Source organism: Anarhichas minor, unplaced genomic scaffold (genome assembly GCF_050575085.1).
Source record: "Anarhichas minor isolate MPS153535 unplaced genomic scaffold, ASM5057508v1 ptg000027l, whole genome shotgun sequence".
Taxonomy (NCBI): domain Eukaryota; kingdom Metazoa; phylum Chordata; class Actinopteri; order Perciformes; family Anarhichadidae; genus Anarhichas; species Anarhichas minor.
The window spans coordinates 268,613-282,500 of NW_027466473.1; the positions used below are offsets into that span (position 1 = coordinate 268,613).

Below are 13,888 nucleotides of genomic sequence, written 5' to 3' on the forward strand. Positions count from 1 at the left end.
GGATTGAGGGGGGGAGGGGAGGGGGACCAGGTCAGCATAAGAGAGCCGCTGATAAAGTGGAGGAAGGAGGGGCCCAGGAGCAGAAGGATGGGGATACGGGTCAAGAGGTGGGAGGGGAGATGGGTGAGCAGTCATTGGAAGAAGCAGCTGCCATACTAACAGACGGTTTAGGCCTGAGCTTCGATCTTCCCCCAGGCCTGCTCATGCTGTCGTCCCCCTTAGGGGAGGACGCTTATGAGGGGCTTAACAGACCAACAACGTCGCCAAACGCAGTGCCGTTTTCCTGGGCTGACGAGATGGATAAAGAGAATGTATACCTTTAGGGTAGTGGGAACCAGCAATAGGAATCTTTATTTAAGATGCACAATGGGTTTTTTTGGGTGGGGATGGTAAATCCTGAAGACTTTGCATAAGTGTATTTTGTGTTTTTTTTTTTTGTTTTTTTTTTTTTTGTGTATTGACAAATGCTGGTTACTGACATGTAACTGTGAAATAGAATTAAGTTGCATGATGCAAAACATGTGAAGTTTGTATGTTTGAAATTGTATGATTTGTGTACATAATTTTGATAATAAAAAAAAAAAAAAAATAAAAAAAAAAAAATAAAAATCTGTTCTTATCAGTTTAATATCTGATATGTCCTCTATATGAGGATAACGTATTAAGCAGATTTTTAGCATCGGGAGATGAAAAAGGGGCTTGCCCCGTTCACTCCACGCATTGACCCGGTATTGCAGCATTGCCGGGAACGGTGCACTCCTCAAATGCCTTGTGGACAACCAAACACCAATCCAAATGGATCTGTTGATTAGCTTCACACTTTAATGAACGACGAGGATCTCATTCGCTGTCTGTCTTCAAGGCTGGGGCTTGTGTCAAACAAAGGCCTTGTTTATTCCTTTCTGACGCCCCTCGTGGAACATCGCTGTGCTCCCAGCCTGAGCTTAATGCTAAAGGGCTGCACTCTGGGATTATGCCATCTGGGAACCGTCATCCGGAGTACTGCATCTGGGAATGCCGCCCCTGTCTCTGTCTCTTCCAACTCATACTTACCTGGCAGGGGAGATACCATGATCAAGAAGGTGGTTCACCCAGGGCGAGGCCCAGCCATTGCACTCCGGTTGTTCTGACCACTGCGAATTCCCCAAATGTGGGAATCTCGACTGCATCATTTCTGGTAGTGGGGGACTGCGTTCGCGCTCTCCCCTGATTGTTTTGTTGAAAAGAATATCAAGTGATTTGTACTTTTGATTGGGGGGGAGGAAATAGTACTATGGAGAATATTGCCCTCTTTAAGATGTGGGAATGGGTGTGGCTTCAGATTTGGAACAGGGCACGTGAACTCAGGCTTACCATGAGCGTTTTGACTTGGGCAACTAGGGACTTTGGCTGTTCTTGACAATGTTGCTGTACTTACTTTGGTTTCTCTTCATAACGCACAAGTCTTTCGCCTTTTACTAAAGACTTCCGTGGAGAGGAATACCAATGAGTTCAACCTATTTTTAGCAGGCTTTGCCATTTGGCTGAGCCTTGTACAGTTGTGAAAAGAAAGAAAGCTGTCCTTAATGAGACCACGGTGCTTGACCATGGAGTGCTTGGATGTGTGCCAAAGCAGCAGCCACTGCTATGTCCCTTGGAAAGAACTGCACCATGACAAGGGTGAAACGTGTCAGGAGGGTGACTCAGGAAGCAAACAGTTGGGGCTCATCGCTTCTCGGCCTTTTGGCTAAGATCAAGTGGTGTTGCGGAAAAATACAGCACAGAGAGAGCTAACAACGAGACAGCAATGGCCGCAAGGGGCCAAAAAGAGCAGTCGATCCCAAGGGTCGGGCTGAGACACACGCTACGATTCCAGGCAACCACGGAAGACTACAATCTGCAGTCCAGAGAGTTTTTTGGCAGGCAAGTCATAATTGGGCAGCTACAACTGAAGGTGGAGGAGGTGCACTGCATCCAGTGGAACCAGCAGGAGAAGGCGTTCGACGTTACACTGAGGACCGAGGAGATCTACCGGAGTGTGGCTGAAATATGCCGAGCAGAGGCAGGGGTAAGGCCGCTAGCCGGCTACAGAGTACTGAACCTGGACAGACCTAATTTCAGAACAATAACTGTGCATATGTACAACCCCTTTGTTAATGACTCAGCACTAGCTGCATTCCTGGGGCAGTATGGAGAGGTGGTGACGGCTGCAAGGCATATAAAGGACACCCTGGGGTTTTGGACTGGGCGGCGCCAGTTCCAGGTACTGCTGTATCATGACGCAGAAGGTCCAGGAGGCCTGAAACATCCACCTGCCTTCTTCAGCCTTGGTGGAGATCGTGGGTATCTATTTTACCCACGGCAACCTGCTTTCTGCAGGAAGTGCAGACAGTCAGGACATTCAGAGGCAGGCTGTGGGGAAACAAGATGCCGTTTCTGTGGGCAAGAAGGGCATTCGGCCAAGGACTGCACAGAGCCAAGGACGTGCCATGGATGCGGTGGAACTGACCACCTGTACCGAGGTTGTCCTGGCCGCAAGAAAACTTTTGCGGAGGCTGCCAAACCGACTGAGGCTGGCGAGCCGAGTAGGGGAGCCACACAGAATGACGGGGAGAGGACGGTACAGGAGGGCTCCGGAGCCGACGCATTGGGGAGTAAAGGGGAGGCAGCGTCCCGGGATGAGGGCACCGCCGGAACAGACGGAATGGCCAAGGCATCCACAGACATTATGGACGATTTTCCTGTCCTCACTTCCGATCCCTCCAAATCAAAGCAAGGGGCACGGAAAGGGTCGCAGGCATTCGGAACAGGACTCTCGACAGAGCTTGGAGAGAGTGGGGAGGGGGTACGGAGCAAAAAGTCAAAGGGGGGACAGACCAACAAGGGTGGGATTGAGGGGGGGAGGGGAGGGGGACCAGGTCAGCATAAGAGAGCCGCTGATAAAGTGGAGGAAGGAGGGGCCCAGGAGCAGAAGGATGGGGATACGGGTCAAGAGGTGGGAGGGGAGATGGGTGAGCAGTCATTGGGAGAAGCAGCTGCCATACTAACAGACGGTTTAGGCCTGAGCTTCGATCTTCCCCCAGGCCTGCTCATGCTGTCGTCCCCCTTAGGGGAGGACGCTTATGAGGGGCTTAACAGACCAACAACGTCGCCAAACGCAGTGCCGTTTTCCTGGGCTGACGAGATGGATAAAGAGAATGTATACCTTTAGGGTAGTGGGAACCAGCAATAGGAATCTTTATTTAAGATGCACAATGGGTTTTTTTGGGTGGGGATGGTAAATCCTGAAGACTTTGCATAAGTGTATTTTGTGTTTTTTTTTTTTTTTTTTTTTTTTTTGTGTATTGACAAATGCTGGTTACTGACATGTAACTGTGAAATAGAATTAAGTTGCATGATGCAAAACATGTGAAGTTTGTATGTTTGAAATTGTATGATTTGTGTACAGAATTTTGATAATAAAAAAAAAAAAAAAATAAAAAAAAAAAAATAAAAATCTGTTCTTATCAGTTTAATATCTGATATGTCCTCTATATGAGGATAACGTATTAAGCAGATTTTTAGCATCGGGAGATGAAAAAGGGGCTTGCCCCGTTCACTCCACGCATTGACCCGGTATTGCAGCATTGCCGGGAATGGTGCACTCCTCAAATGCCTTGTGGACAACCAAACACCAATCCAAATGGATCTGTTGATTAGCTTCACACTTTAATGAACGACGAGGATCTCATTCGCTGTCTGTCTTCAAGGCTGGGACTTGTGTCAAACAAAGGCCTTGTTTATTCCTTTCTGACGCCCCTCGTGGAACATCGCTGTGCTCCCAGCCTGAGCTTAATGCTAAAGGACTGCACTCTGGGATTATGCCATCTGGGAACCGTCATCCGGAGTACTGCATCTGGGAATGCCGCCCCTGTCTCTGTCTCTTCCAACTCATACTTACCTGGCAGGGGAGATACCATGATCAAGAAGGTGGTTCACCCAGGGCGAGGCCCAGCCATTGCACTCCGGTTGTTCTGACCACTGCGAATTCCCCAAATGTGGGAATCTCGACTGCATCATTTCTGGTAGTGGGGGACTGCGTTCGCGCTCTCCCCTGATTGTTTTGTTGAAAAGAATATCAAGTGATTTGTACTTTTGATTGGGGGGGAGGAAATAGTACTATGGAGAATATTGCCCTCTTTAAGATGTGGGAATGGGTGTGGCTTCAGATTTGGAACAGGGCACGTGAACTCAGGCTTACCATGAGCGTTTTGACTTGGGCAACTAGGGACTTTGGCTGTTCTTGACAATGTTGCTGTACTTACTTTGGTTTCTCTTCATAACGCACAAGTCTTTCGCCTTTTACTAAAGACTTCCGTGGAGAGGAATACCAATGAGTTCAACCTATTTTTAGCAGGCTTTGCCATTTGGCTGAGCCTTGTACAGTTGTGAAAAGAAAGAAAGCTGTCCTTAATGAGACCACGGTGCTTGACCATGGAGTGCTTGGATGTGTGCCAAAGCAGCAGCCACTGCTATGTCCCTTGGAAAGAACTGCACCATGACAAGGGTGAAACGTGTCAGGAGGGTGACTCAGGAAGCAAACAGTTGGGGCTCATCGCTTCTCGGCCTTTTGGCTAAGATCAAGTGGTGTTGCGGAAAAATACAGCACAGAGAGAGCTAACAACGAGACAGCAATGGCCGCAAGGGGCCAAAAAGAGCAGTCGATCCCAAGGGTCGGGCTGAGACACACGCTACGATTCCAGGCAACCACGGAAGACTACAATCTGCAGTCCAGAGAGTTTTTTGGCAGGCAAGTCATAATTGGGCAGCTACAACTGAAGGTGGAGGAGGTGCACTGCATCCAGTGGAACCAGCAGGAGAAGGCGTTCGACGTTACACTGAGGACCGAGGAGATCTACCGGAGTGTGGCTGAAATATGCCGAGCAGAGGCAGGGGTAAGGCCGCTAGCCGGCTACAGAGTACTGAACCTGGACAGACCTAATTTCAGAACAATAACTGTGCATATGTACAACCCCTTTGTTAATGACTCAGCACTAGCTGCATTCCTGGGGCAGTATGGAGAGGTGGTGACGGCTGCAAGGCATATAAAGGACACCCTGGGGTTTTGGACTGGGCGGCGCCAGTTCCAGGTACTGCTGTATCATGACGCAGAAGGTCCAGGAGGCCTGAAACATCCACCTGCCTTCTTCAGCCTTGGTGGAGATCGTGGGTATCTATTTTACCCACGGCAACCTGCTTTCTGCAGGAAGTGCAGACAGTCAGGACATTCAGAGGCAGGCTGTGGGGAAACAAGATGCCGTTTCTGTGGGCAAGAAGGGCATTCGGCCAAGGACTGCACAGAGCCAAGGACGTGCCATGGATGCGGTGGAACTGACCACCTGTACCGAGGTTGTCCTGGCCGCAAGAAAACTTTTGCGGAGGCTGCCAAACCGACTGAGGCTGGCGAGCCGAGTAGGGGAGCCACACAGAATGACGGGGAGAGGACGGTACAGGAGGGCTCCGGAGCCGACGCGTTGGGGAGTAAAGGGGAGGCAGCGTCCCGGGATGAGGGCACCGCCGGAACAGACGGAATGGCCAAGGCATCCACAGACATTATGGACGATTTTCCTGTCCTCACTTCCGATCCCTCCAAATCAAAGCAAGGGGCACGGAAAGGGTCGCAGGCATTCGGAACAGGACTCTCGACAGAGCTTGGAGAGAGTGGGGAGGGGGTACGGAGCAAAAAGTCAAAGGGGGGACAGACCAACAAGGGTGGGATTGAGGGGGGGAGGGGAGGGGGACCAGGTCAGCATAAGAGAGCCGCTGATAAAGTGGAGGAAGGAGGGGCCCAGGAGCAGAAGGATGGGGATACGGGTCAAGAGGTGGGAGGGGAGATGGGTGAGCAGTCATTGGGAGAAGCAGCTGCCATACTAACAGACGGTTTAGGCCTGAGCTTCGATCTTCCCCCAGGCCTGCTCATGCTGTCGTCCCCCTTAGGGGAGGACGCTTATGAGGGGCTTAACAGACCAACAACGTCGCCAAACGCAGTGCCGTTTTCCTGGGCTGACGAGATGGATAAAGAGAATGTATACCTTTAGGGTAGTGGGAACCAGCAATAGGAATCTTTATTTAAGATGCACAATGGGTTTTTTTGGGTGGGGATGGTAAATCCTGAAGACTTTGCATAAGTGTATTTTGTGTTTTTTTTTTTTTTTTTTTTTTTTTTGTGTATTGACAAATGCTGGTTACTGACATGTAACTGTGAAATAGAATTAAGTTGCATGATGCAAAACATGTGAAGTTTGTATGTTTGAAATTGTATGATTTGTGTACATAATTTTGATAATAAAAAAAAAAAAAAAAAAAAAAAAAATAAATAAAAATCTGTTCTTATCAGTTTAATATCTGATATGTCCTCTATATGAGGATAACGTATTAAGCAGATTTTTAGCATCGGGAGATGAAAAAGGGGCTTGCCCCGTTCACTCCACGCATTGACCCGGTATTGCAGCATTGCCGGGAACGGTGCACTCCTCAAATGCCTTGTGGACAACCAAACACCAATCCAAATGGATCTGTTGATTAGCTTCACACTTTAATGAACGACGAGGATCTCATTCGCTGTCTGTCTTCAAGGCTGGGGCTTGTGTCAAACAAAGGCCTTGTTTATTCCTTTCTGACGCCCCTCGTGGAACATCGCTGTGCTCCCAGCCTGAGCTTAATGCTAAAGGGCTGCACTCTGGGATTATGCCATCTGGGAACCGTCATCCGGAGTACTGCATCTGGGAATGCCGCCCCTGTCTCTGTCTCTTCCAACTCATACTTACCTGGCAGGGGAGATACCATGATCAAGAAGGTGGTTCACCCAGGGCGAGGCCCAGCCATTGCACTCCGGTTGTTCTGACCACTGCGAATTCCCCAAATGTGGGAATCTCGACTGCATCATTTCTGGTAGTGGGGGACTGCGTTCGCGCTCTCCCCTGATTGTTTTGTTGAAAAGAATATCAAGTGATTTGTACTTTTGATTGGGGGGGAGGAAATAGTACTATGGAGAATATTGCCCTCTTTAAGATGTGGGAATGGGTGTGGCTTCAGATTTGGAACAGGGCACGTGAACTCAGGCTTACCATGAGCGTTTTGACTTGGGCAACTAGGGACTTTGGCTGTTCTTGACAATGTTGCTGTACTTACTTTGGTTTCTCTTCATAACGCACAAGTCTTTCGCCTTTTACTAAAGACTTCCGTGGAGAGGAATACCAATGAGTTCAACCTATTTTTAGCAGGCTTTGCCATTTGGCTGAGCCTTGTACAGTTGTGAAAAGAAAGAAAGCTGTCCTTAATGAGACCACGGTGCTTGACCATGGAGTGCTTGGATGTGTGCCAAAGCAGCAGCCACTGCTATGTCCCTTGGAAAGAACTGCACCATGACAAGGGTGAAACGTGTCAGGAGGGTGACTCAGGAAGCAAACAGTTGGGGCTCATCGCTTCTCGGCCTTTTGGCTAAGATCAAGTGGTGTTGCGGAAAAATACAGCACAGAGAGAGCTAACAACGAGACAGCAATGGCCGCAAGGGGCCAAAAAGAGCAGTCGATCCCAAGGGTCGGGCTGAGACACATGCTACGATTCCAGGCAACCACGGAAGACTACAATCTGCAGTCCAGAGAGTTTTTTGGCAGGCAAGTCATAATTGGGCAGCTACAACTGAAGGTGGAGGAGGTGCACTGCATCCAGTGGAACCAGCAGGAGAAGGCGTTCGACGTTACACTGAGGACCGAGGAGATCTACCGGAGTGTGGCTGAAATATGCCGAGCAGAGGCAGGGGTAAGGCCGCTAGCCGGCTACAGAGTACTGAACCTGGACAGACCTAATTTCAGAACAATAACTGTGCATATGTACAACCCCTTTGTTAATGACTCAGCACTAGCTGCATTCCTGGGGCAGTATGGAGAGGTGGTGACGGCTGCAAGGCATATAAAGGACACCCTGGGGTTTTGGACTGGGCGGCGCCAGTTCCAGGTACTGCTGTATCATGACGCAGAAGGTCCAGGAGGCCTGAAACATCCACCTGCCTTCTTCAGCCTTGGTGGAGATCGTGGGTATCTATTTTACCCACGGCAACCTGCTTTCTGCAGGAAGTGCAGACAGTCAGGACATTCAGAGGCAGGCTGTGGGGAAACAAGATGCCGTTTCTGTGGGCAAGAAGGGCATTCGGCCAAGGACTGCACAGAGCCAAGGACGTGCCATGGATGCGGTGGAACTGACCACCTGTACCGAGGTTGTCCTGGCCGCAAGAAAACTTTTGCGGAGGCTGCCAAACCGACTGAGGCTGGCGAGCCGAGTAGGGGAGCCACACAGAATGACGGGGAGAGGACGGTACAGGAGGGCTCCGGAGCCGACGCGTTGGGGAGTAAAGGGGAGGCAGCGTCCCGGGATGAGGGCACCGCCGGAACAGACGGAATGGCCAAGGCATCCACAGACATTATGGACGATTTTCCTGTCCTCACTTCCGATCCCTCCAAATCAAAGCAAGGGGCACGGAAAGGGTCGCAGGCATTCGGAACAGGACTCTCGACAGAGCTTGGAGAGAGTGGGGAGGGGGTACGGAGCAAAAAGTCAAAGGGGGGACAGACCAACAAGGGTGGGATTGAGGGGGGGAGGGGAGGGGGACCAGGTCAGCATAAGAGAGCCGCTGATAAAGTGGAGGAAGGAGGGGCCCAGGAGCAGAAGGATGGGGATACGGGTCAAGAGGTGGGAGGGGAGATGGGTGAGCAGTCATTGGGAGAAGCAGCTGCCATACTAACAGACGGTTTAGGCCTGAGCTTCGATCTTCCCCCAGGCCTGCTCATGCTGTCGTCCCCCTTAGGGGAGGACGCTTATGAGGGGCTTAACAGACCAACAACGTCGCCAAACGCAGTGCCGTTTTCCTGGGCTGACGAGATGGATAAAGAGAATGTATACCTTTAGGGTAGTGGGAACCAGCAATAGGAATCTTTATTTAAGATGCACAATGGGTTTTTTTGGGTGGGGATGGTAAATCCTGAAGACTTTGCATAAGTGTATTTTGTGTTTTTTTTTTTTTTTGTTTTTTTTTGTGTATTGACAAATGCTGGTTACTGACATGTAACTGTGAAATAGAATTAAGTTGCATGATGCAAAACATGTGAAGTTTGTATGTTTGAAATTGTATGATTTGTGTACATAATTTTGATAATAAAAAAAAAAAAAAAAATAAAAAATAAAAAAAAAAATCTGTTCTTATCAGTTTAATATCTGATATGTCCTCTATATGAGGATAACGTATTAAGCAGATTTTTAGCATCGGGAGATGAAAAAGGGGCTTGCTCCGTTCACTCCACGCATTGACCCGGTATTGCAGCATTGCCGGGAACGGTGCACTCCTCAAATGCCTTGTGGACAACCAAACACCAATCCAAATGGATCAGTCTGTTGATTAGCTTCACACTTTAATGAACGACGAGGATCTCATTCGCTGTCTGTCTTCAAGGCTGGGGATTGTGTCAAACAAAGGCCTTGTTTATTCCTTACTGACGCCCCTCGTGGAACATCGCTGTGCTCCCAGCCTGAGCTTAATGCTAAAGGGCTGCACTCTGGGATTATGCCATCTGGGAACCGTCATCCGGAGTACTGCATCTGGGAATGCCGCCCCTGTCTCTGTCTCTTCCAACTCATACTTACCTGGCAGGGGAGATACCATGATCAAGAAGGTGGTTCACCCAGGGCGAGGCCCAGCCATTGCACTCTGGTTGTTCTGACCACTGTGAATTCCCCAAATGTGAGAATCTCGACTGCATAATTTCTGGTAGTGGGGGACTGCGTTCGCGCTCTCCCCTGATTGTTTTGTTGAAAAGAATATCAAGTGATTTGTACTTTTGATTGGAGGGGAGGAAATAGTACTATGGAGAATATTGCCCTCTTTAAGATGTGGGAATGGGTGTGGCTTCAGATTTGGAACAGGGTGAAACGTGTCAGGAGGGTGACTCAGGAAGCAAACAGTTGGGGCTCATCGCTTCTCGGCCTTTTGGCTAAGATCAAGTGTAGTATCTGTTCTTATCAGTTTAATATCTGATATGTCCTCTATATGAGGATAACGTATTAAGCAGATTTTTAGCATCGGGAGATGAAGAAGGGGCTTGCTCCGTTCACTCCACGCATTGACCCGGTATTGCAGCATTGCCGGGAACGGTGCACTCCTCAAATGCCTTGTGGACAACCAAACACCAATCCAAATGGATCAGTCTGTTGATTAGCTTCACACTTTAATGAACGACGAGGATCTCATTCGCTGTCTGTCTTCAAGGCTGGGGCTTGTGTCAAACAAAGGCCTTGTTTATTCCTTACTGACGCCCCTCGTGGAACATCGCTGTGCTCCCAGCCTGAGCTTAATGCTAAAGGACTGCACTCTGGGATTATGCCATCTGGGAACCGTCATCCGGAGTACTGCATCTGGGAATGCCGCCCCTGTCTCTGTCTCTTCCAACTCATACTTACCTGGCAGGGGAGATACCATGATCAAGAAGGTGGTTCACCCAGGGCGAGGCCCAGCCATTGCACTCCGGTTGTTCTGACCACTGCGAATTCCCCAAATGTGGGAATCTCGACTGCATCATTTCTGGTAGTGGGGGACTGCGTTCGCGCTCTCCCCTGATTGTTTTGTTGAAAAGAATATCAAGTGATTTGTACTTTTGATTGGAGGGGAGGAAATAGTACTATGGAGAATATTGCCCTCTTTAAGATGTGGGAATGGGTGTGGCTTCAGATTTGGAACAGGGCACGTGAACTCAGGCTTACCATGAGCGTTTTGACTTGGGCAACTAGGGACTTTGGCTGTTCTTGACAATGTTGCTGTACTTACTTTGGTTTCTCTTCATAACGCACAAGTCTTTCGCCTTTTACTAAAGACTTCCGTGGAGAGGAATACCAATGAGTTCAACCTATTTTTAGCAGGCTTTGCCATTTGGCTGAGCCTTGTACAGTTGTGAAAAGAAAGAAAGCTGTCCTTAATGAGACCACGGTGCTTGACCATGGAGTGCTTGGATGTGTGCCAAAGCAGCAGCCACTGCTATGTCCCTTGGAAAGAACTGCACCATGACAAGGGTGAAACGTGTCAGGAGGGTGACTCAGGAAGCAAACAGTTGGGGCTCATCGCTTCTCGGCCTTTTGGCTAAGATCAAGTGGTGTTGCGGAAAAATACAGCACAGAGAGAGCTAACAACGAGACAGCAATGGCCGCAAGGGGCCAAAAAGAGCAGTCGATCCCAAGGGTCGGGCTGAGACACACGCTACGATTCCAGGCAACCACGGAAGACTACAATCTGCAGTCCAGAGAGTTTTTTGGCAGGCAAGTCATAATTGGGCAGCTACAACTGAAGGTGGAGGAGGTGCACTGCATCCAGTGGAACCAGCAGGAGAAGGCGTTCGACGTTACACTGAGGACCGAGGAGATCTACCGGAGTGTGGCTGAAATATGCCGAGCAGAGGCAGGGGTAAGGCCGCTAGCCGGCTACAGAGTACTGAACCTAGACAGACCTAATTTCAGAACAATAACTGTGCATATGTACAACCCCTTTGTTAATGACTCAGCACTAGCTGCATTCCTGGGGCAGTATGGAGAGGTGGTGACGGCTGCAAGGCATATAAAGGACACCCTGGGGTTTTGGACTGGGCGGCGCCAGTTCCAGGTACTGCTGTATCATGACGCAGAAGGTCCAGGAGGCCTGAAACATCCACCTGCCTTCTTCAGCCTTGGTGGAGATCGTGGGTATCTATTTTACCCACGGCAACCTGCTTTCTGCAGGAAGTGCAGACAGTCAGGACATTCAGAGGCAGGCTGTGGGGAAACAAGATGCCGTTTCTGTGGGCAAGAAGGGCATTCGGCCAAGGACTGCACAGAGCCAAGGACGTGCCATGGATGCGGTGGAACTGACCACCTGTACCGAGGTTGTCCTGGCCGCAAGAAAACTTTTGCGGAGGCTGCCAAACCGACTGAGGCTGGCGAGCCGAGTAGGGGAGCCACACAGAATGACGGGGAGAGGACGGTACAGGAGGGCTCCGGAGCCGACGCGTTGGGGAGTAAAGGGGAGGCAGCGTCCCGGGATGAGGGCACCGCCGGAACAGACGGAATGGCCAAGGCATCCACAGACATTATGGACGATTTTCCTGTCCTCACTTCCGATCCCTCCAAATCAAAGCAAGGGGCACGGAAAGGGTCGCAGGCATTCGGAACAGGACTCTCGACAGAGCTTGGAGAGAGTGGGGAGGGGGTACGGAGCAAAAAGTCAAAGGGGGGACAGACCAACAAGGGTGGGATTGAGGGGGGGAGGGGAGGGGGACCAGGTCAGCATAAGAGAGCCGCTGATAAAGTGGAGGAAGGAGGGGCCCAGGAGCAGAAGGATGGGGATACGGGTCAAGAGGTGGGAGGGGAGATGGGTGAGCAGTCATTGGGAGAAGCAGCTGCCATACTAACAGACGGTTTAGGCCTGAGCTTCGATCTTCCCCCAGGCCTGCTCATGCTGTCGTCCCCCTTAGGGGAGGACGCTTATGAGGGGCTTAACAGACCAACAACGTCGCCAAACGCAGTGCCGTTTTCCTGGGCTGACGAGATGGATAAAGAGAATGTATACCTTTAGGGTAGTGGGAACCAGCAATAGGAATCTTTATTTAAGATGCACAATGGGTTTTTTTGGGTGGGGATGGTAAATCCTGAAGACTTTGCATAAGTGTATTTTGTGTTTTTCTTTTTTTTTTTTTTTTTTTTTGTGTATTGACAAATGCTGGTTACTGACATGTAACTGTGAAATAGAATTAAGTTGCATGATGCAAAACATGTGAAGTTTGTATGTTTGAAATTGTATGATTTGTGTACATAATTTTGATAATAAAAAAAAAAAAATAATAAAAAAATAAAAATAAAAATCTGTTCTTATCAGTTTAATATCTGATATGTCCTCTATATGAGGATAACGTATTAAGCAGATTTTTAGCATCGGGAGATGAAAAAGGGGCTTGCCCCGTTCACTCCACGCATTGACCCGGTATTGCAGCATTGCCGGGAACGGTGCACTCCTCAAATGCCTTGTGGACAACCAAACACCAATCCAAATGGATCTGTTGATTAGCTTCACACTTTAATGAACGACGAGGATCTCATTCGCTGTCTGTCTTCAAGGCTGGGGCTTGTGTCAAACAAAGGCCTTGTTTATTCCTTTCTGACGCCCCTCGTGGAACATCGCTGTGCTCCCAGCCTGAGCTTAATGCTAAAGGGCTGCACTCTGGGATTATGCCATCTGGGAACCGTCATCCGGAGTACTGCATCTGGGAATGCCGCCCCTGTCTCTGTCTCTTCCAACTCATACTTACCTGGCAGGGGAGATACCATGATCAAGAAGGTGGTTCACCCAGGGCGAGGCCCAGCCATTGCACTCCGGTTGTTCTGACCACTGCGAATTCCCCAAATGTGGGAATCTCGACTGCATCATTTCTGGTAGTGGGGGACTGCGTTCGCGCTCTCCCCTGATTGTTTTGTTGAAAAGAATATCAAGTGATTTGTACTTTTGATTGGGGGGGAGGAAATAGTACTATGGAGAATATTGCCCTCTTTAAGATGTGGGAATGGGTGTGGCTTCAGATTTGGAACAGGGCACGTGAACTCAGGCTTACCATGAGCGTTTTGACTTGGGCAACTAGGGACTTTGGCTGTTCTTGACAATGTTGCTGTACTTACTTTGGTTTCTCTTCATAACGCACAAGTCTTTCGCCTTTTACTAAAGACTTCCGTGGAGAGGAATACCAATGAGTTCAACCTATTTTTAGCAGGCTTTGCCATTTGGCTGAGCCTTGTACAGTTGTGAAAAGAAAGAAAGCTGTCCTTAATGAGACCACGGTGCTTGACCATGGAGTGCTTGGATGTGTGC

At 49.4% G+C, this 13,888-nt stretch overlaps 12 non-coding genes and 5 pseudogenes across 12 annotated transcripts; all 17 read left to right on the forward strand.

The window, feature by feature from the left end:
• Positions 1–559: 559 nt before the first annotated feature.
• Positions 560–762, forward strand: LOC142961327 (U2 spliceosomal RNA; annotated as a pseudogene).
• Positions 763–1,045: 283 nt separating this feature from the next.
• LOC142961189 (U1 spliceosomal RNA) lies at positions 1,046–1,209 on the forward strand. The gene has a single exon (XR_012956645.1). It is a non-coding gene; the product is annotated as a U1 spliceosomal RNA (small nuclear RNA).
• A 204-nt stretch (positions 1,210–1,413) lies between these two features.
• Positions 1,414–1,530, forward strand: LOC142961420 (U5 spliceosomal RNA). The gene has a single exon (XR_012956832.1). It is a non-coding gene; the product is annotated as a U5 spliceosomal RNA (small nuclear RNA).
• A 1,893-nt stretch (positions 1,531–3,423) lies between these two features.
• Positions 3,424–3,628, forward strand: LOC142961344 (U2 spliceosomal RNA; annotated as a pseudogene).
• Positions 3,629–3,911: 283 nt separating this feature from the next.
• Positions 3,912–4,075, forward strand: LOC142961191 (U1 spliceosomal RNA). The gene has a single exon (XR_012956646.1). It is a non-coding gene; the product is annotated as a U1 spliceosomal RNA (small nuclear RNA).
• Positions 4,076–4,279: 204 nt separating this feature from the next.
• LOC142961421 (U5 spliceosomal RNA) lies at positions 4,280–4,396 on the forward strand. Its single transcript, XR_012956833.1, has one exon. It is a non-coding gene; the product is annotated as a U5 spliceosomal RNA (small nuclear RNA).
• A 1,895-nt stretch (positions 4,397–6,291) lies between these two features.
• Positions 6,292–6,494, forward strand: LOC142961326 (U2 spliceosomal RNA; annotated as a pseudogene).
• Positions 6,495–6,777: 283 nt separating this feature from the next.
• Positions 6,778–6,941, forward strand: LOC142961192 (U1 spliceosomal RNA). The gene has a single exon (XR_012956647.1). It is a non-coding gene; the product is annotated as a U1 spliceosomal RNA (small nuclear RNA).
• A 204-nt stretch (positions 6,942–7,145) lies between these two features.
• On the forward strand, positions 7,146–7,262 carry LOC142961424 (U5 spliceosomal RNA). The gene has a single exon (XR_012956835.1). It is a non-coding gene; the product is annotated as a U5 spliceosomal RNA (small nuclear RNA).
• Positions 7,263–9,156: 1,894 nt separating this feature from the next.
• LOC142961328 (U2 spliceosomal RNA) lies at positions 9,157–9,359 on the forward strand (annotated as a pseudogene).
• A 287-nt stretch (positions 9,360–9,646) lies between these two features.
• On the forward strand, positions 9,647–9,810 carry LOC142961226 (U1 spliceosomal RNA). Its single transcript, XR_012956678.1, has one exon. It is a non-coding gene; the product is annotated as a U1 spliceosomal RNA (small nuclear RNA).
• Positions 9,811–9,981: 171 nt separating this feature from the next.
• LOC142961303 (U2 spliceosomal RNA) lies at positions 9,982–10,172 on the forward strand. The gene has a single exon (XR_012956748.1). It is a non-coding gene; the product is annotated as a U2 spliceosomal RNA (small nuclear RNA).
• A 287-nt stretch (positions 10,173–10,459) lies between these two features.
• LOC142961193 (U1 spliceosomal RNA) lies at positions 10,460–10,623 on the forward strand. Its single transcript, XR_012956648.1, has one exon. It is a non-coding gene; the product is annotated as a U1 spliceosomal RNA (small nuclear RNA).
• A 204-nt stretch (positions 10,624–10,827) lies between these two features.
• LOC142961425 (U5 spliceosomal RNA) lies at positions 10,828–10,944 on the forward strand. The gene has a single exon (XR_012956836.1). It is a non-coding gene; the product is annotated as a U5 spliceosomal RNA (small nuclear RNA).
• A 1,896-nt stretch (positions 10,945–12,840) lies between these two features.
• On the forward strand, positions 12,841–13,043 carry LOC142961321 (U2 spliceosomal RNA; annotated as a pseudogene).
• A 283-nt stretch (positions 13,044–13,326) lies between these two features.
• LOC142961194 (U1 spliceosomal RNA) lies at positions 13,327–13,490 on the forward strand. The gene has a single exon (XR_012956649.1). It is a non-coding gene; the product is annotated as a U1 spliceosomal RNA (small nuclear RNA).
• A 204-nt stretch (positions 13,491–13,694) lies between these two features.
• Positions 13,695–13,811, forward strand: LOC142961426 (U5 spliceosomal RNA). Its single transcript, XR_012956837.1, has one exon. It is a non-coding gene; the product is annotated as a U5 spliceosomal RNA (small nuclear RNA).
• Positions 13,812–13,888: the final 77 nt, after the last annotated feature.